This window comes from Protopterus annectens, chromosome 2.part1 (genome assembly GCF_019279795.1).
Source record: "Protopterus annectens isolate FY-2018-M chromosome 2.part1, PAN1.0, whole genome shotgun sequence".
Taxonomy (NCBI): Eukaryota; Metazoa; Chordata; order Ceratodontiformes; family Protopteridae; genus Protopterus; species Protopterus annectens.
Window position 1 is genome coordinate 965,063,121 of NC_056729.1, and position 21,992 is coordinate 965,085,112.

A 21,992-nucleotide genomic window follows, 5' to 3' on the forward strand; every position below is an offset into this window, starting at 1 on the left:
AAAAAAAAAAAAAGAGAGAGAGAGAAATTTACAAATCACTGCATTTCTCCATCTGGAAGCAATACAATCACTTATAAGTCCTGTTACCCCTCTAGGGTTCATTTTACCTCTACAAGGATGAACTTTTAAAACTCTATTGCTAGCAGAGAAGTTAATCCTTTGACTTAATTTTGCAGTACTGAAGAACCCAAAAGAAAGACATATATAAACATAAATTATGTATGTATCATAACAACAGATCTGGATAACAAGCCCATCCTTGTCAACTCAGAGTAAAACCACAGGTTTTCAAGCCAGTTTGGTATCTAAAAATTTCCAGGAAATCACTCCCCCTTTATCTATGGCAATCTGCCATACAGCTTCTTTCCAGTCACAGGTCTGCTGTTTGAAAGCAAAATACACCAAGAAGGAATGTTATTAGTGAAATTCCACACCACACCATACCTACCAAGGAGCAGGGCGATGAGTACATTGACAATGATGGACCTGCTCATCCAGACCCATTGTCATGGTAAGTGCACTTTTATATCAAATATGAGAAAGTCCATCTTCAGAAAAAGTCTCAAGTTTAACTTCCTAGGTGGCCAACATGAGATCACAAGTTTGATCATGACTCCAAAGGTAGTTCTAGACTTGCAAATCACATCCAACTTATAAAACTGGTACTGCATGTACACTAACATCTTTTTTTATTATTAAACAAATAATCCCTCTAGACAAATCCTCTTTTCAGGTGTAACATGATAGCACTGCCTGCTTAAGTGACTTGCTCAGAGCTGCACAGTAGGCAAATAGGTGATGATGATCAGCAAACCTTGGATCGCAAGATTAAGTTTCTTATCAGCTCACAGCCTTAATCCTGTGCTCCAAAGTACCACACAATCTCATAATTTAATGATGCGCTGAAAAATGCCAGAGAGGCAGCATCTTATTATATTTTTCATACTAGAACTTGAGACACGGCCTAAATGGCTTACTGACCCCATCTTCTATAACATTAGAATCCAATGATTTTATTAGAAAATTAGACAAAAAGTCACTTTCTTGATTGATGTGGTTCTGTCCATATAAAATCTGAGCAGTCTGTGGAGAGTGACGCCCATCTCATGGAAACAGAGATTCACCTCTGAGAAGTTAGCAAAGAACACAGGCAAATGGAATGATGGATTAAGTAACATCTGTCTTAGTGGTTACCTTAGACATATAAAGGAAGCAGTAATCCTCAATAACATTCGATCCTCGTGGAAGACCAGTAGGGAAAGCTTTACACACAAGGCTTGTATTTCAGAAATTCTTCTACCAAAAGCAATGGTCAATAGAACAAATCTCTTGCACGATGCTTCAAATCAGCTATGGTGACAGACTTAAAGGAGGAAGGTTTAAATTCTCTAAAATGAAATAATCTAATGAGGAATGGCATCCTTGACAGGATGCCAGACCTTCAAACTAGCTTTCAAGAAAGCTTTGCAAACTTTTAAAGAAGCAAAGAAAGAGTGTTGAGGTCTTGGAAGAAAGCTGGATATGGCAGCAAGGTGGGCTTCTGCATATGTGTAACTTAGGCTTGTGTCAAAAAAATCTATGAAAGGTAATATAAAGCTCTAGGAACAAGAGCATTAAAGGGTTTTAACCTAGTGGAAGTAGCACAAATAGCAACATATGTGCATTTAATCTACCTTTTTTCCATTATTACATTTCTTGGCAGAAATGTGGATTTAGACCACACCATTTGGTTACAAAGAATCCCTGGCCATTACTGGAACTGGAATAACTACACAGACAAGAGAGTCTAAAGAGCTAGGTAATGCTTGCCAAATGGTTGAGTCAGGAGGGTACTGGTGGGCTTCAGGTGCATAGGTGGCTCCAAACGATGAGACAACTGGGGAACCACACTTTTCAAAGCCATTAAGGTGCTATGAAAATGACCTTGGACATTTCTGCCTGGCTTTCTGAATGAAGTATGAAAGAAGGGGGAAATGGGAGGAAATTGTAAAAGTTCTGGTGGCCAAATTCTGAATGAGCATATCCCTGGGACATTTCCCTAATGGAGGATGAAGGAATAGAATTCTCTACACCTAGCACTCGTCAGGGATACAAAGAGATTGTAGTAAGACTTCTCCCAGAAATGACAGAATATCTGCACTACAGAAAATCTAAGGGACCATACATGAAGTACCAGTAAGCAATGGCTGAGCCTTGCTTGGCATCCTCAGGAACAGGACTGAATTTCAGAGTGCTTCTAGAGTATGTTCCCTCTGCTTGTTTACGTACCAAGCCAAGTCATGCTGTTGGTGTAGACAGCAACTGATCCTGAGGTAGGGAATCCTGAAATACCTGCAGTGTTAAGGGGGACTGCCTCCATCTCCAGAATACTGATGTGCAGAGTGGCCTCCACCTTATGACCAACGCCTTGGATTGATTGCCCTTCAAAATGACTTTCAACATTATTGGCAGAGGCATTTATTTGTCAGGTGGGAAAATGAAATGGGCTGCATACAGGTAAGATTTGTAGTATGAGGCCATCACCTGTAAATGAATCGCACACGACGTGGAGACATTGTTTATTGATTTTTTTTCTTTGCAGATTGGGTGGGTGTGCTGGTCCTTGGATTCTTTTCAGCCCCAAACCAGGAGCAAGGCAAACAAGTACAAGCAAAAAAATTAAATAGATTACACAAGTACACAAATTTTTGTTCTAAAACTTTTGCATAGGCTAAAATCTTCCCTGGTCCAACAATTTAAAATTAGGCCACTGGGAGGGTGGCCTAATGGTTAAGGTGTTTGCCTTACAAACACAAGGTACAGGGTTTGAATCTCACAGGGGATAATTGGCTAGGCATAAAATGGCTCGCAAGGTCAGTTAGCCTAGTACTAATCTATGAACCTATTTATGTTACCAACAAGTCATGTAAACGTAGTAAATCCTACACAGAAAGTTCCTACAGAACAGAAAGTGTAGAGTAAGGAGATAAAACAAAAGCATGGTCAGAGAACTAACAAGATTAGAAAGTTATGAAATAAGCACACAAAGCAAAGAGCAGCTACTGATTAGTGGAGTAGATGTAGTCTTTGACTAAAGCAGAAGATATTAGTGTACTATCACTACTACTACTACTGCTGCTGCTGCTGCTGCTACAACTACTACTGCTACTGTTACTATAGAAAACTGAATTATAAGTTACAATACAGGTATGTCTGAATAATAAGTTACAATACAGGAATGTCTCTGTTAGATCAGAATTAACCCCTAAAACTTCTTATGTATGAATACAGGAACAAGAATGAGGACAGAGATTATTGTCTACAAAACACGTACACTTGTATATGTCTTTTAGATGCAGTATTACTTAGTTCCTGAACTGTGAGCACTCAGCAAGTTGCCAGATGTGTGCTAGAGGGGATTCCAATTGCAGGGATAATATTACTAAAAAGGCTATTCACCTGTGGCATGACCAAAGGGTGAAGAACTAGAGAGTAAAGAAACCTGCCCTCATGTTCATCTGATGAGAAATGGGATCTGGTAAATAAGACCAATGCCCTTTCAGACTCCACCTTGGACAAAGGATCATGTAGACTGTAGCAGTCAAGATGTCCAGTGCTCTGAAACAGACAGATGCTCTAAGAGATTAGGAGTAAAGAAAGTTCAGCTCTATTAGGAACTTGCTAAACAGTGGAAGTTACAGTTCATCCACTACTTCAGTACAGATTCTTGGAATTCCAGCCTGTGGAAGAAACCAGGTACCTGGCCCAACTTCTAGAGCTCTTCATCCTCCTCTTTTCATCTAGTGGACGCCTTCAAATTCAGACATCAGGGCATTGCTGGTATAAACAGTGACTAGCTGGCACCATCTTCTACTCTTTCTTGGCCTGCTAAGCACAAAGATGTCACAGCAGAATCCACACTGGAGGAACAAGCCAATAGAGGATATGAACCTCAACTAGAGGACCCCTCTCCAGGCTGTTGCTAAACCCTGAAATATGTTTGATCTGTGGGGTACAAAGAGAAGGTAACAAAGGGTGATAGGGTATCTATCCTAAACCATCTACACCAGGAGAAAGGAGGGGATAGTGGGAGGAAAATGGTAATGCAACAATGGTTATACTCGAATATCTACAGTTATGGTAAAGTTGTAACACAACTGCACTATGGTCTTTGTTAATATCCACTACTGCAGTGCTGACTCATGGGAAGACTCCTAGAGCTTATTGCCCAGTATGTGGGCGATCCTGAGAAGAGGATAGTGTCAACAGACCCTACAGAGTAGTTGTGATAAAGTGTGTCTTGACCCTGGAAGCACAGGAAGATGGCAGCAGCTGCAGAGATCATCACAGAACAGGGCCCAACATGCTTGGAAATTGTTTTGCCATGAAAGAAATAACAAAAGCAGATGCAATGTGCTATCCATTTTGATATTGTCCATTTACTAACAGGCTTCCCCCTTTAATGGAAAAAAAGAAATTGGGGGGGACAGTCCTTGTGAAAGATTAGAAAAGGATGTCTACACAGGAGTCTCCTCTTTCGTCTTCTTTCAGCGTTTCCCGGTTAGGGGTCGCCACAGCAGATCACCTGTCCGCTCATGATTGGCAGTGGAGTTTTTATGGTGTCGAGTTGCCAGCCCGGCGACCAACCTTCCACAGAAGGCACACACGCGCATGCACTCACACCCAGGGCCAATTTGAAGTATCCAATCCACCCACAGCATGTCTTTGGGATGTGGGAGGAAACCGGAGCTCCCGGAGGAAACCCATACGGCCAAAGAGAGGACATGCAGACTATGCTCAGAAGGCACCCCAGCCAAGGATCGAACCGGAGAACTTCTTGCTGTGAGGTGACAACGCTAGCCGCTGCAACACCGTGGCCACACCACATAGGAGTCTGCAGCTCAGAAATTCTGTGAGCAGTGGTTACTGTTACCAACAATGAAGTTTTCCAAACAGAAGTTTGAGGAAGAATGAGGCAACTGGTTCAAAAGAGGGCAAGGTGATCTTTTCCAAGATACAATTCTGGTTCCATGGTGCAGTGTGCGACGTCCCCACTCTAGGCCCGTAATCTAGAGCCTGAATCCTCACCACTGACACTTGAGAGGGACGTTCATTTGGAATATAAATGGATACACTCAGTATTTCCAGATACAGACCTCTCTGCATCAAGCACAATTTCCCTTAAGAGAACACAGTGAATACAGTCAGCCCAGGGTTCATAGGTAGGTACTAGGCTATCAACCCAAGGGCCTACGTAAGCCTAGCCAACAAGGTTCCCTGGCTTACGCCACCCAAGAAAGTTATTTTCCTGTGCCACTGTTGAGCAGAGACACAAAAGTGATCCCCAGGGCGTATTTCCTATTTCCCATCCACTCATCAAGATTTTTCTTGAAGAGTGCTAATGAAGAACTTTGCTTGACATAGATGGGTAGCCTGTTCCAGAGTATAGGAAATCTCTGGGACAGGAATCTATCCCTCCAGCATGTCCTGTTTGTTGTGGTGACAAGGTTTAGATCCCTAGAGCATGTAGCTCAGAGGGATTGGGATTTCTTAAGGTGTAGCATGTCCAACAGCTCTGGGTTTGACATAGCTTTATATGTTCACCTCGGAGTAGACTAAATGCTACAGAGTAAAGCTGGAGTTTTTTGAGGCGGTCAGTTGTAGGGCATTTGTTTGAGGCCAGTAATCCTCTTTGTGAGGTACTTCTGTGGCCTTTCCAGCTGCTGCAGATGTCTTGTGAGGTACATTCCAAAAGGGACATTGTACTAGGAGTCTAACGTGTGTTGAGTAGAGGGAAACAATGACCTCTTTTTTCCTGGACGAGATCCCTTTTATGATGAGGTGTGCCACGTAGAAGGACTTCCTGATTACTGTGGCGATGTGACTATCAAAGGAGAGACTTACTGTCCATCTGGGTCCCAAGGTCTCTTATCACACATTCGGTGTTAAGTAGATTGCTGCCTATGTGGTAGTTCATAGGTACAGAGTTTTTACCAAAGGGGATGACACTACACTTTTTGGCATTGAGCTTGAGGCCATGGCTCTGACACCAGGCATCTGTCTCAGCGAGGCCCTTCTTTATATCTGTCTCCCTCCAGGGCCCCAATAAGGCTCCCCACTAGCACACCTACAGGGTTAAGTCCTCAGCAGTGTGTCCAAGCCAAGTCCTCCAGCACCCTCTCACTGCCACCAGACACTACAAATCCAACTACCTAAGGCTCTTGCAAGGGTACCCAATTATACTGGGTGAAAAAAAGAAGTTGTATCTTACCATAACATTCCATCTGTGTTGTCGATCTTCACTAATCCTTGACTGTGGGGTCCGCTCTGAACCTCGGAACAGACTCCACTGTTTTTCCAGCTTGCTCCTCCCAAAACTCTCAAGCTAGGCTCTACCCATAATGCTCCTTACTAAATTACCTCACATCGAGTTTGCCTACAATAGTGACGGACAGACAAGAAGTAATAAATAAGAGACCATATTTGTGTCCGTATTATGAAGCCAGTCTTTGGGAATATTTGGTCTACTAAGAGTCTTAGGCAGGGGGAAGGAGGGGGGGATGTCAAGGATTACTGAAGATCGACAACACAGATGGAACATTATGGTAAGACATAACTTATCTGATGTTGTCACTCTTTACATAATCCTTGACTGTGGGACAGAGTCCCTAATTAACTTAATCTTGGGAGGTCTCAAAAGAATATTCCTGAGCTCCATCAAACCGAATGATGCATGTCCCCCAGAGACGTGTTCCAGTTTGTAATGAGTAATAAAAGTATGATAAAAGTATGAGGAGGAGATAAAAGTATGATAATAAAAGTATGAGGAGATGCCCATGTAACTGCTGCATAAATGTCATCTAAAGAAGCACCAGCTTGAAAAACTGCAGAAGCTGCTACAACTCTAGTTGAATGGGCTTTCACAAGACCCACAAGGGTGAAGTCCCTTTTCAGTGATAAATAAAGTTGATACAGTCCCTAAGCCATTTAGCTAAGGTAGCCTTAGAAACTGGATTACCTAAGGAAAATGAGGAAAAAGCAATGAACAGTTGGTTGGATTTTCTGATGTCCTTTGTTCTGTGAAGGTAAAAACGTAATTGCCTGTGGATGCCCAATAAGTGCAGGCAGTACTCTCCCTTATTAGAGAAACTAGGGAAAATGACTGGTAGATGTTATGGTTTGATTGATATCCAGTTCTGAGACAACCTTTGGCAGAAAAGACGGATTCGTCCTGAGGGAGACCCTGTCCTTATGAAATATTAAATAGACACAAACAACCAAACCAAAAACCACCTCCAGAGGAAGCCTTAATAGGCAAAAATAGTAAAATGAAAAAAAAAGGCTTCCACCACAATGAATAGTTCACTGAGAAATTCTGTTAAAATGTAGGCTTTAATAAAACGAAGAAATAAAAAGCACAAATTGTGCTGTCCAATTTGCAGGTCAAACAGGATAAGCGCTTTAAGTTAAAAAACCTTCTTCAGATCCTAGTGTGTAGACCTGACTTACTGCTGTTAAATAAAGAACCTGAATTGCTCAATCAATCACTTACAGCAAACAGATGCACGCCTTTCTTAAGCCTCCATTTCATTTCTTAATCAGGCTTCTCTCTTTCAAAATAGGTTCTACTCTGTTGTGCCCTGGAAATAAATTAGCTCTGAGGTTCATGATCCATTTGCTTGCTTTCTTTTCAGTTTTGTTGACCATGTCTCCTCCACGGAGGTTAGTAATCACATTCGAGATAACCATAAAGCGAAATGAATGCACTGGATTTTCAGACACATGTCCATATAGGGCATTGGTTACCACTTTATTCTTAATGTCTAATAGGTGGTGAAGTATCCGTTCCTTAAACTTTCTATTGGTCTTTCCTACATAATAAGCTTGGCACACATTACAAGTGCCAACGTATATAACATTCTTGGTGTTGCAGTTTGCAAATAGCATTTGTAGTTACCGGAAGAACAAAACTGTTGGAACATTTAATGTGGCTGCAAGCTTTGCAAAAGCCACATTTCCAAGTTCCTAACCTATTTCTTCCTTCTGTACTCTGCTTGCTAGGTATTCCATCATAGTTGCACAATAAATCCTTTAAGTTCTTCTTGTTTTTATAACCAAACTTAGGTGTTTCCCCTACTATTCTCTTAATTTTACTGTCAGCAGTTAAGACTGGCCAAAATTTCTTGATGGTTTCACGGACATCAAAGGAGTCCATGCTGTAGGTCATCATGCATCTGAGATTGTTGCTGTTCCCACCTTTCTTCACATCACTCTGCTTCCATTTCGAGTAGTACGGTTGCCCTTTGTTGTATCGAATGGGCATTGCTTTGCCTTTACTCATGACTAATTGTTTTTCATTATAGCCTCTTGAAGCAAAATTCTGTAAGAGTTTGTCTTGTTCCTGCAGAGAAACATCGTCAGTACAGACCTTGGATATCCTGGTCACTTGATTTTCAACAATATTCTGAAAAACATGTCTCGGGTGTATGCTATTGTAGTATAGCATATGGTTCCTCCAGTTTGTTTTCCTGAATATAGTGGTGCCAATTCCTTTGCTATTATTCATTGAAATCCTCACGTCTAAGAACTCAATCTCATTTGCTGACGTTTTCACTTCAAATCTTAGAAAGCTAGTCATACTTGTTAAATAGTTGACAAAATCATTTAGGTGCTGCATACTGCCCTTCCATAGGAATATAACATCATCCACAAACCTATTGTAAAAGATGATGCATTCCTTCCATTCATTTTTCATATTGAGGAATGGAGAAGCATACGCCCATGGCAGAAAGAGTCTTCCCATCTTTCTTACATCTGGCTAGTGTGTGTCTTTAACCTTGGGCCACACAGGTATGACCCATCAAATGGAGCATTGACGAATGAAGATTTAAATGGCTCCACAAAGTGCATCCAGGCATGTTTCCTGGTGGCTACACCTGAACCTACTGCTCTAGTCGTCCCTTTAGCTGCATGAGCAATTGGCCTCATGGACAAGTTGGAAACTGATTCAAGGGTGGTGAGCTGAGAGATAACCTTATCTCAGATTCCCTCATCTACTGCCCCTGTGAGTGTCTGAAAGCTCTTTGATCAGATCTCTCTGCAACCTAGTGAAGTGTGCCATATAATTCAAGGACCTGAGAACAAAGGTCGATGAACCGTATATGCACTTCCCGCACTTATCCATAGTCCTAGACTCCTTGTTAGAATGGAGAGTAGGACTTTCTTCTGCAAGTTCCTTTTTGGTGGCTGCCAATGTCACCATGGCGTCTATAGGAATACCCTTGGCCCAATGTTATTCATCCTCAGTGGCAGACAGAATCCGGTAAGTTCTCTTGGGGATCGGCTTGATTTGAGTCAGCAATCTTCCAAGCCCACTGAGCAATCAGTTTAATAAGATAGTCGTCGAGTTGAGTAGACAGCTGGGCACGAAAAGCCTCCAGGTATACAGATTCCTCTGAGGAAGGTTGAGGGGAAGTCCAGCCACCCCACTGCATGTCCCCGAAGGGAACAGCAGATGAAGTGACCTAGGGGAACCTTCCCGTTCAACAAAATCAGTATCCTCTGTGAAAGACTCTTCCAGGGAGTCCAAGTGCTTCCTCTTGCACTTTTTCTTCAAAGGTACCTCTTCAATTGGGATGTTCTGGAGAGATATCTGAAGAAGAAATCACCAAGGTGGCACGTTCCTGAGACTCCTGTGCCCTCTGTCCCAGGGATGAGTCTGAAGGAAGCTCCAGTCAAGGGTATATACAAGATACTTGGACCGACAGGGATAGCACAAGCTGCGTTTACATGGACAAAGCCTTCTTAATGGCCTGAAAACCAGGCCCCCCAGTAGAAGTTTGATAGCACAGAAGAAACGAAATAAGACTCCTTCGGAACCATGGTCCTACACCGCACAGAGGAAGCAGCCTCAGAGGTAGAAGCCAAGGTCGAGCTTACGAATGTCAAGGCCCCAAGGGACGTGGAGGGCTAAGAAAGTATCGAAGTCAAACACTGTACTTCAGAACCAGCAACGAAGCCTCTACCCCATGAGATCTCGGGTTTCAACAAACCAGAAGAGCTCAAGGCAATCATCGGTGCCGGAGAAGTAGCTCTAACCAGCACCAAGGCAGTCAGAACCAAGAAAGGCAGTACCAGGGGCCCCAAAATCTGGGCTGGAGTCAAGAGGAGGAATCTGAATGGAAGTAGAGAAGGACCGACTCTTAAAGCACAGTTGGCTTGGAACGAGAATGGAGGCAATCCCCCTCGCTGTCAGGAGCTTGTCAACCAGTCTCATAATATCAGACTCAAAAAGGCTCTTAGTAGACCGAATAGAGGAGGCTTATGGAGACCTAGGGGGTCTCGGTTCCAAAAAGGGGCTTGGTAGACGGTCAGAAAATTGGTTCATTGATGGAGAATAAGAGGTCCTTGGTAAGGAAATAGGATGAGGCTTTTTCTGTACTGATGACTCAGCTGGTACTGAAGCTGCAGATGTCTGCACCAAAGTTTGTCTCGAAATCAAATTATCTTCACCCACCAGTGCCAAAGATGCAGTCGACACCATAGGTGGTTTGGTCAATTTAGCAGGCGATTCTGAGGAACTTGTCGGAACTGAATGTGGTCATTTTTTAGTTTTGAATGATGAAGATGAAGAAGAGGAAGAGCTGACTTCAGTCTTGGGACCAGATATCACCTCTTCAAAACCACTCTTCAGGAGTCCCTTTAAAAAAAGTTTCAGAAATGTATCCATCTGAGATGGGCATTTTTCTGTTGCATTTTTGGCACCTCTTAAACCCAGAAGTGCCCTTAGCAGATTTATTAGCCACGGTAACAAAATACAGGCCTAGTGCACTCTAACATATGCATGCAGGGGAAAGTGAAACAGATAATCTTTTTCAAAAAAAAAAAAAAAAAAACAGGAAAAGGGGAAAAATTTACCAACAATGGTAAGACAGATTACCCTGGGGTAAAGGAAGCAGAAAAAGGAAGTACCAACAATGGTACGTTAAACTACCCAACGGTAAAAAGCACTCACACACAATAAGAGAGGAGCGGGTAGAAACTACAGCGAATATAGCAAATATAGAAGATTTATAGGAAAAAAAGAGATAAAGACAAAAGATTACAAACTTACAATATTATGTCAAAGCTCGAGAGAGAGGTTGGACACGTCTGATATCACAAAGTGGCAAATGAGGAGCCTAGCTCAAGACTTTTGGGAGGCGCAAGCTGGAAAAATGGCAGAGTTGATTCTGAGGCTCAGAACCGAGCCCACAATCAAGGATTATGTGAAAATTGGCAACATCAGATTTAATATGTGGCAACGGCCAGGCTTCAGGAGTGGCCACAGTGCCACCAAAAGATATAAGTACTTTCAAAGGTTAAAATATTCCCTAAAGGATTAATAAAAGTGGCAATGTTGACAAAAAAGCCAGACTTCAGGAGTGACTACAGTGTCACCAAAAGATATAAGTACTTTCAAAGGTTAAAATATTCCCTAAAGGTCCAGCCACAATGAAAATTTTAAATAATAAACAATAAAAGAACATAAAAATGCAAAATACCTACTTACAGCAAACACCAGAGTTTCAATCACAGGGAATACTAAAAAAATAGCACAGCTGCAAAGATTTACACAGTTACAGAAAACAATATTTAACTATTCTCGCTACATTTTCCTGACTGATCTAGGAATTACTGTTCCTACTTACTTAATAGAGCAAGGCAAGATGAAGTAGGTGTGGGATTCTTTTATGTCAGGTTCCAAGCAGACTGCCCTGACACTTCTGTCTCACCTAATATTGAAACGTCACTTCTGTACAGAATGACATCACATACATCTGGTCATCTGGTTCCCATGCAACCCACCCCTTCCACTGCTAGAAACTGCCAGGAATTAGCACCTGCATGTCAATAAAAAGTACAGTTTTGTACCTACCAAGATCCACACTGCTGCAGTCATAACCTGTGGGTAGTCCGCTGTCCTCGGTCGGCCCGAATACCAAAGTGTTAGGCTGGCGTCGGTCATGGCGCTCAGCTCTGACGTCAGTACGCCGTAGTACTAAAGCGCATGACCGACGCCATATCCTCAGTCTTTCTTGCCCCAGATGTCAGAAGGCCCTAAAAAGAAAGGCCATAGCCAAAAATGGAAAAACACCCAATCACCTATGTAGAAACAAAATTTACACCACAAACCACACAAACACCCCAAACTACAGAGGGGAAGGAGGGAGGGTAAATTGGACTGCAGCAATGTGGCTCTTCGAACATCTACATTTATGGTAGGTACAAAACTGTACTATGTTCTTCATCTCACATTGCTGCAGTCATAACCTGTGGGTAGAATCCCAAAGCAAAGGTAAAGGGAGGTTGGCAAAATCATAAAGCATTGGGAGCTGCTAACATGCCCTGTAAAACAGCAGTGGCAAATCCAGCCCTAGATTTGGAATAAAGAGGGAGATGGTAATGTTTAGAAAAAGTGTGCACTGAACTCCAAGTAGCTGCCTCCAAAATATCCTTAGTAGCTACTCCCCTTATAAAAGCAGTAGAAGTGGCAGTCGCCCTAGTGGAATGAGGTCTGATTCCAGCCGGAACCTCCTTACCATGATGAGAATAACAAAAAGCAATACAATGGCCAATCCACTTAGAAATAGTTTGTTTTGAAACAGGTTTCCCCTGAGAACCCAAAGCAAAAGAAATACTGCTGAGACTGCCTGAACCCTTTGGTTCTGCTCAAATAATAACGTAACTGCCTGTGAATATCCAAAGAGTGCAAAATTTTTTCCCCTTTATTTTGGGGATCAGCATAAAATGTAGGCAAATGAATAGATTGGTTTAATGCCACATTAGAAACAACCTTAGGCATAAAAGTAGGGTTAGTACGCAGGGAGACCCTATCCTTATGAAAAATCAAGAAGGGCTCAACTGCCATTAGAGCCTGTAATTCAGATACCCTTCTAGCAGACGTAATGGCCAACAAAAAAGCAGTCTTCCAAGACAAAAACTTCAACTCCGTAGCAGCTGCAGGTTCAAAAGGAGGTAAAGTGAGCTTTTCCAACACAAAATTGAGATCCCAGGAAGGAGTAGGAGCTCTACGTGGGGGTCTTATGTTCTTTGCCCCTCTAAGAAACTGCTTAAACAAAGGGTGAGAGAATAAAGGTGGGTCACAGTCATAATGAGCAGAAATGGCTGCAGCATGAACTTTTACAGAGGAGAAACACAATCCCTTGTCTAATAATTCTGTAAGATACTGAAGTGAAACACTCAAATTAGGCACAGAGACATCAAAGCTCTTTGCTTTGCTCCAAAGAAAAAATCTCCTCCATTTATCAGCATAAACTTTCCTGGTACTAGGCCTTCTGGCCTCCAAAATGACATTCAAAACTTGTTGAGGAAACTGCGATCCCCCAGGGTCTAAAACAGAATATGCCAAGCTGTCAGATGCAGGGACTGAATCCTGACATTGCGGAAATGATTGCTTGCCTGGGACAAAAGGTGTGGAACTGCTGGCAAAGGCCAAGGAGGCTCCCGTACTAAACTCCTCAGCAGAGGGTACCAGTGCTGACGTGGCCAATCTGGAGCTATTAGAATCATGCAAGGCTTGTCCTGTCTGACCTTCAAGAGCACCTTGGGAAGAAGAGGCAGAGGAGGAAAGGCATAGACATGCAGGTTGTTCCAACTGAATGATAGAGCATCCACTTTCCAAGCTTTTGGGTGAAACAGCTTTGTGCAAAACTTTGGCAGTTGGAAATTTAGTGGAGAAGCGAACAGATCTATCTCTGGAGTTCCCCAAGCCACCGTCAACTGTTGAAATACATGAGGATCCAATTTCCACTCGTGGGGATCCACCATCTGTCTGCTCAAAACATCTGCTAAGGAGTTCTGTGCTCCCGGCAGAAACCTTGCCTGAAGAGTGAGGTGCAAACTGAGAGCAGTCTCCCACAAAATCATAGCTTGCCTGCAAAGAGGGTACGAATGGGTTCCCCCTTGCTTGTTGATGTACCACATGACTGTTGTGTTGTCTGTTTGAATCAACACCTGTCCTGGTTGAAGTAGATCCTTGAAAGCCATCAGGGCAAATTGGACTGCTAACATCTCCTTCATGTTGATATGTAAATGTTGAAGTCTGGGAGGCCACGTGTCTTGAACCCATTTCCCATTGAAGTGTGCTCCCCAAGCCATGTCTGAGGCATCTGTTGTTAAGATCTGACTCGTCTCTGGTCGGGTCACAGAGAGTCCCTTGTTTAGGTGACATTCCTGAGCCCACCACAAGAATTCCCTTTGGATGCAAGGTATTATCTGAATGACAGTGTCCAAATCGTGGCAGTGTTGAGTCCATACGCTTTTGAGATACCATTGTAGCTTCCTCATATGCAGTTTGGCATTGGGAAGCACCAGAATACAAGATGCCATGAACCCCAAGGCCTGAAGGACTGTCCTTGCAGTCAGCCTGGACCGTAGAGATAATTGTTGGAAGTAAAGGGCAAGATTTCTTTGTTTGTCCGGGGTCAAAAACACCATCTGAGAGGCTGTATTCAGTCTCACACCCAGAAAGCACATGTCCTGAGAGGGTACTAGACTGGACTTTGTTTCGTTCACAGAATACCCTAGGCACCTTAACACTGTCATAACATACTGAAGATGGTGAAGTAACTTGACTTTGTCTTGAGCAAGAATCAGGCAGTCGTCCAAATAAGGATAAATTTGTATTCCCCTTAATCTTAAGAAGGCTATCACCGGAGCCAGGACTTTTGTGAACACCCTGGGCGCAGTAGATAAGCCAAAGGGCAATGCAGAGAATTGATAATGAAAAGTGCCAGCCCGAAAACGCAGGAACCTCCTGCAGCTGGGCCTGATAGGAATGTGAAGATAAGCCTCTTTGAGATCCAGAGTTACCATCCAGTGATCTTTGCCTAGCAGAGGCAGAAGCTGTTGCAAAGTTAACATCTTGAATTTGGGAATGTCCAGGTATGTGTTGAGAATAGACAAATCCAGAATTGGCCTCCAAGTGTTTCCTTTCTTTGGTACCAGAAACAGGCGAGAATAAAATCCTAGGCCCACTTCTGACAGAGGGACCCCCTGGATAGCCCCCATTTCTAAAAGTAAAGAAATCTGCTTGTGAGCCTCCAACTTTTGCTGAGGAGGAATGTCTGGCATCCCTTTGAAAGGAGGCAAGGTGTGAAAATAAAACTTGTAGCCTCGGTGTATAATGTCCAACACCCATTTGTCCTGGGTGACTAAAAGCCAATTTTGCCTGAAAAGTGCCAACTTTCCTCCCAGAGGAGCTGCCAGACAGGAGGGATCTGGCAGCTGGAGATACAGGTCATTGGGTCTGATTACGAAAAGGCTGACCCCTGCCCTCACCTGAAGATTGTGCAGGGGAACTCCAAGTTCTAGGCCTGAAAGAACCCTGAGCATGAGCTCTGCCCCTACCACGTCTAGATCTGCCCCTAGACTGTAAATCAGAAGAAGGATAGGCCCATCCCTTAGCAGGCCAATTTCTGCTAAACTTAGGGGGCTGAACCTGTAAAAAATCCTTAACTGTCTGCATGGACTTAGCTTTGTCTTCCATTGTCTTCAAAACTGACTCCACAGGAGAACCAAACAGAACTTCAGATTGAAGGGGAGCATCCAAAATTCGAGCTTTAACATGCTCTGACAAGTTCTGTTCCTTAAGCCAGGCGTGCCTACGAATAACCGATCCAGTGGCAGCCACCCTGGAAGAAGCCTGAAGAGCATCAAAACCACACTGCAAAGAATGCTTACCCACCTGATCAGAGGCATGAACTAAATCTTGCAATTCCTTACACTCTATGCCCTCTGCCAAAGTATCTACCTTAGATTTTAACTGACTTAGGAGAAAATGCTGGTATTTCAGCATATGAAACTGGCAATTCAAAGCCCTCATCGCTAGAGTGGAAGAGGTATACACTTTTTTACCCCACCTATCCAAAGCTCTAGAATCTTTATCCAGAGGAACTGGATTCTTTACAACAGAAGCCCTGACACCCTTAGGTCCCTGGCTAATAGTTTCCGGGTCAGCTCTTGGGCTCTTATACAAATATTTATGAGCCTCTGGCACTCTGTAATACCTGTCTGGCTTGACCGGGGCAGGAGGCAAAGAATCAGGATTAAGGGAAGCTTCAGAGAAAACATCCTGAACAACATCCAAAACAGGGGAATAGCCAAGGGCCTATGCTGTGGTAAAACAAAATTCCCTAAGTCTCTTTCGAGAATCTGAGAAATCCTGACCTTCCCACTTAAAATGCTCCCTCATGGAGTGCAGGGTTTCAGAAAAGGAAAAATCCTCTGGAGGGGAAGCAGAAGGACTAGAATCCTCTGCATCTGAATCAGAATAAGGAGGAAAATCCTGAATGTCTTCAGCCGAAGACTCTGAGTAATCTGAGGAATGCTCCAATCCTTCCACCTCTGGCTCCACCCTAGGCCTCTTATCTGGAGGGGGCATAGAACCCCTGATTAAAGAAATCCAATCCTCTGCCATTTTCAACATATGTTTTTTACCTGCAGAACTAGGGCTGATGCCAGAGGAAGACAAACCAGGCCTGACCTTGGAAGGTGCCTTAGAGACAGAAGTAGAAGGCCTAACCACCTTATGCAAAGAAGGGACTACAGAGACCTGAGAGGCCCCCTCAGCCTGACCCGACTCCTGAGAGGCCACATCCTGCAAAATTAAAGGCTCCCCCTGAGATTCAGCTGAAACCTCGGCTGGATCCACTAATTCCACCGTAGTTTCTAAAGAACCGGCGTCCGTAACGGACGACTCATCCTGCTTGGACTTTAATGATTTTTCCTTACGCTTCTTAGCGGTAGCGGGCGTCGGAGGATCCGACGGCATATTGTAGTTACACTGCTTACCGAAGACAAGTCTAGCACAATCTAACCTGCGTTTAATGGTGCGCTTATTAAATCTAGCACAAAAGCGACACCCGACTACGTCGTGCTCAGGCCCCAAGCAAGGAATACAGAGAGAGTGGTAATCCCTATGAGGTATCTGTTTCCCACAAGAAATACAATTATTCACTTTTTCTGACATCCGGATTTAACTGAGGCAAGAAAAGACAAAAATATTCCCCAACGGGGTACTTAGCCCAACTTGGTCTTCGGTCTGAAACTCAAAATACGAAAATTTCAGGACGCCGAACGGCACTTGCAAACGCTGCTTCTGCTTCGGACCATGCGGCAAGAAAGACTGAGGATATGGCGTCGGTCATGCGCTTTAGTACTACGGCGTACTGACGTCAGAGCTGAGCGCCATGACCGACGCCAGCCTAACACTTTGGTATTCGGGCCGACCGAGGACAGCGGACTACCCACAGGTTATGACTGCAGCAATGTGAGATGAAGAACATCACACACAAGAATATTGCTCAGATCTGGCGCAGCTTCTGGAAGGCATAAAACAATTACAACCTTCTACTCCTCCTACAGAGACTAACAAACTTTTAGTTATGTACTCACCATAACTTCAGATGTTTGGGATCCATCTCGTCTACATTCTGACTGATGGGTTCGGAGCCGATCCCTCGGCTCTGACTCGGCACGCTTATGCCAAAGAGCGAAGTCTCTTATTGGCTGAGCTTACTATATCCCAGGATGCACCACTACCAGTCCCCCAGATCTAGTTTGTCCGCATACATGCACACACGCACGCACTGCTTATATAACATCGCCAGATGAAACAAGATAAAAACAGTAGAACTCAAACCGTTCAATCTCTTCTGATCTCCAAGGCAGGGGGAAAGAGGGTGGGTATTAGGAATGTAGGCGAGATGGATCCCAAACATCTGAAGTTATGGTGAGTACATAACTAAAAGATGTTATATGATCCTATCTCGCCTACATTCTGACTGATGGGACAGCGTCCCTAGCACCTGAATCCTGGGTGGCTCACTGGAAAACACTCCTGAGTACCGTGGAACCAAATGATGCTCACCCTTTAGATGCCACATCCAATTTATAGTGGGAAATGAAAGTGTGCGGGTTGGACCAAGTAGCCGCAGCACAAATCTCAGAAATAGCGAGCTTGGAATGAAATGCAATAGAGGTAGCCATAGCTCTAGTAGAGTGAGCTTTGACAGATGTTGTAAGTTGCTTATTTGAAGAGGAATAAGCCTGAGTTATGCAATCTCTAATCCATTTGGCAATAGTAGCTTTAGTGATGGTTTTACCCAGTTTATTATCTGAAAAGGACACAAACAATTGGTCTGTTTTTCGAATTTGTTGAGTCCTGTCTAGATAGAAGCGCAATTGCCTGTGAACATCCAATTTATGCAAGGAGTATTCCGCTTTGTTTGAAAATTTTGGAAAGAAAACTGGTAGCTCTAGAGATTGTTGGAGACAGAGATTAGAACAAACTTTTGGAACAAAAGATGGATTAGGCCTAAGTGATACTCTATCCTTGTGAAAAATCAAGTACGGTGGTTTGATAGATAGGGCTTGAAGTTCTGAAACTCTTCTTGTAGAGGTAATTGCAATTAAGAAGGCAGTTTTCCAAGACAGATATTTCAACTCACATGTAGCAGCCGGTTCAAAGGGGGAAGATGTTAAGGCACGAAGTACCAAATCAAGATCCCACGGAGGCGCAGGATGAAAAACTGGGGGTCTTAAAAGCACAGCACCTTTCATGAAAGTTTTACATAATCTGCTACTCATCAACGGTGGGTCTATGGATTCATGAAATTTGGAGATAGCTGCTAGTTGGACTTTAATAGTAGAGACTGAAGATCCTTGATTAAACAAGGATGTTAAAGACCTCTGGTATCAGGGCCGTAATAGGGTCTAAGCCTCTGAGTTGAGCCCAGATAGCAAACCTCTTCCACTTACTGTGATACAATTTCTTAGTGGTGGGTTTGTGGGCTGAAGATAAAATGTGAATAACTTCCGGGTCCAAGGTGTGATTTCTGACTAAAGTCGGAAGTGGAGGAGCCAAGCTGTTAATTTCAAAGTGTGGAGGGACTGGTGCTGTTGTCCCGACTGATGAATCAGAAGGTCCGGAGTTAGATCCAAAAACCAAGGACCGTCCAGAGCATATTTCTGTAGGTAGGGGAACCATACCTGACGAGGCCAGTACGGAGGAATTAGAATCATTGTGGACCCCAATTGGGAAGCTTTCTGGATGACTTTGGGGAGGAGTGGAACCGGAGGGAAAGCGTAAAGCAGTCCTGTTGGCCAAGGTTGGACTAGAGCATCCGTAGCTGCTTCCCTGACGCTGGGTCAAGGAAAGAACCTTTTGCACTTCGTGTTTTGTGGTGTTGCAAACAGGTCGCAGCACGGAATCCCCCATCTTTTGAAAATCTGAGCTGCTACTGTTTTGTTCAGGGACCACTCATGAGGAGAGAGAATAGTCCTGCTCAGTCTGTCTGCCAATACATTGGATTTTCCTGGAATGTGGGTCGCTACCAGGAAGCGGTTGGTAGCCACTGCCCATTCCCACACCCTCATGGCCTCTCTGCAAAGGGGTAAGATCTGGTCCCTCCTTGTTTGTTTAGATACCAGACCACCGACATGTTGTCTGTGTGGATAGCGATAATGCCTTGAGGGAGAAAGTTGTGGAGGGCTTGTAGGGACAGAAGTACAGCCCTCATTTTCAACACATTGATATGGAGAAATGTTTCGTTTGGAAGCCAAGAACCCTGAACTGACCTGCCCAGACAATGCCCCCCCCACCCCGTCTGGGAGGCATCCGTCGTCAAGGTGGCTACCGGAGGGGGGCATAACAAAAGGTCTTCCCTGATTCAGATTGGATGGCAGAAGCCACCAGCGGAGGTCCCGTTTGCACGTTTCTGTATGTGATGATTGAGGGGGAGATCCTGAAAGGACCATTGTGTCGATAACAGCCACTGAAGAATCCTCATGTGCAATCTTGCCAGAGGAACTAGGAGAACTGTGGCAGACATTGAACCTAAAAGTTGCAGGACCAACCTGGCTGGGGCTTTGGATCTTAGAAGCAGGGCTCGGACTTGACCTTGTAATGTTTGTATCCTTTCGGTAGGAAGGAAGATTCGCATCAATTTTGAGTCTATCTCTGCTCCTATGAATCTTATGCGCTGAGAAGGCAGCAAGACAGACTTTGACCAGTTGAATGTAATTCCCAGGGAAGCACCCAGGGAGATGGTGGCTTGTAGGTTCTCTAGTAGTAGATGCCTGGTGGTGGCAGTCAGGAGCCAGTCGTCCAGATAGGGAAACACTTGGAATCCGAGACTCCTCAGGTGAGCAGTCACTACTGCCAAACACTTGGTGAACACCCTGGGGGCTGTGGTGAGACCAAAGGGCAGGACTGTCTCCCAGGCTGAAGCGCAGATACCTCCTGGACGCCTGATGTATCGGTATGTGATAATAGGCGTCCTTGAGATCTATGGAGCACATCCAAACATCTTTCTCCAACAAAGGGAGAATGGACTGTAAAGTGACCATTCGGAATTTGGACTTCACAACGGACTGGTTTAGTTTGCTGAGATCCAAAATGGGTCTCAGGTCCCCTGTCTTTTTTGGCACTAAAAAGAACCTTGAGTAATTTCCGGATCCGATCTGGTCTATGGGGACCGGTTGGATGACTCCTTTTCCTAGCAGCTTTGAAGCTTCTACGGCTGCAATTTCCCTTTGACTGGGTGGTGGGTCCGGGATTTTTTTGGACGGTGGGGGTGAGTGTGTGAAGGGAATGGTGTAACCTCCGGCGATAATCCGAGCACCCATCTGTCCTGAGTAATAGACTCCCAGGCTTTTAGGTGCTTGGCAAAACGGCACCCGACTGGCTCCGGAGCAGCACAGCCGGGCAATCCCTCATGGAGTGTGGGAGGCTGAAGAGCCACGAAAGGACTCGCGGTCTCCAGTGTTGCGGGCCCTCTGCCGCCTCTGGGACGGCGTCTCCCAGAAAAATTTCCCGTCCTCTGCCTCTGGAAGGGAAACTTCCTTCCGTTGAGGGAAGAATTTCTGTGATTTGGAACCACATCTTCCCTCCTCTTTAGCCTTGGGATAAGGCCGAAGGGAGTGGAATAACGTGCTCCTACGGCAGATAAAGTCTTTCCCTCTTGCTCACAGCGGTAAGAGTGTCTTTATCTTGGGTCCAAACAAAGAGGACCCATCAAAGGGAGCGTCGGCAAGGAAGACTTGAAGGCCTCCGAAATGACACAACGGAGCCAGGCTTGCCTCCGTGAGCCACGCCTGTGCCTGCCGCTCTACCCGCCCCTTCGGCCGCATATGAGATGAGCCTCATGGACGAGTTAGAAATCGAGGTGAGGATAGCCAACTGAGAGCTAACCGACTGGGCTAGCTGCTCAGGTAGGTTACCTGAGAGGGAATCTGAGAGCTCCTTGACCAGATCCCTCTGTAGTCTGGTGAAATGTGCCAAATAATTCAGGGACCTCAGAGTAAAGGCGGCTGAAGTCAGGGTGCGCTTCTGCAGTCCATGCTCCTAGACTCCTTATTAGGAGGATGGACGGACGCTGAAGCCTCTGCCACGTCCTGCTGGGTAGCAGATGCCACCACCATGGCATCTACAGCCACACCTTTCGTTAAGAACTCCTTCTCGGGTGGGGCAGACAAAAATTTGTTAGGGCGAGAAGGCACTGGTTCCACAGTATCTGGATGTTCCCACGCCCGACAAACCAAATCCAGGAGCTCGTCGAAGGGCGGAGACACCCAGGAGGCGGAGGGCTGAGCCCCGAAGGCCTTGAGAAACACTGACTCATCAACGGAGGGGTTTGGAATTCCAGCCTCGTTGCTTAAGGATCTCTAGAATGTCTGCAAATGAGACATCATCCGAGGACGACTTTGGGGACCCCTCCGCATCATCAAGATCAGTGTCGATGTAAGAGACTCTCGGGGGAGTCCACGTGCTTCCTCTTGCACGATCTCTTCCTTGGGGCTCTTCCAAGACAACTCAAGAACCCTCAGGAGGAGGGGAACCCCAGTGGGGGTAACCTCAGGCCCCGGGCTACGCTGCCTAGAGACAGGGGAACTGCCAAAGACCCAGTCTCCATGCCCAGGGAAGGTGCCGGTAAAGCCGTAGAGATGGC

The 21,992-nt window shown here is 44.7% G+C and overlaps 1 protein-coding gene across 1 annotated transcript in view; it reads right to left on the minus strand.

Annotated features, from left to right (window-relative positions):
• The window catches only part of CPEB2 (cytoplasmic polyadenylation element binding protein 2), a 568,627-nt gene that overhangs the window by 481,486 nt on the left and 65,149 nt on the right, over nucleotides 1-21,992 (minus strand). The window lies entirely within an intron of this gene.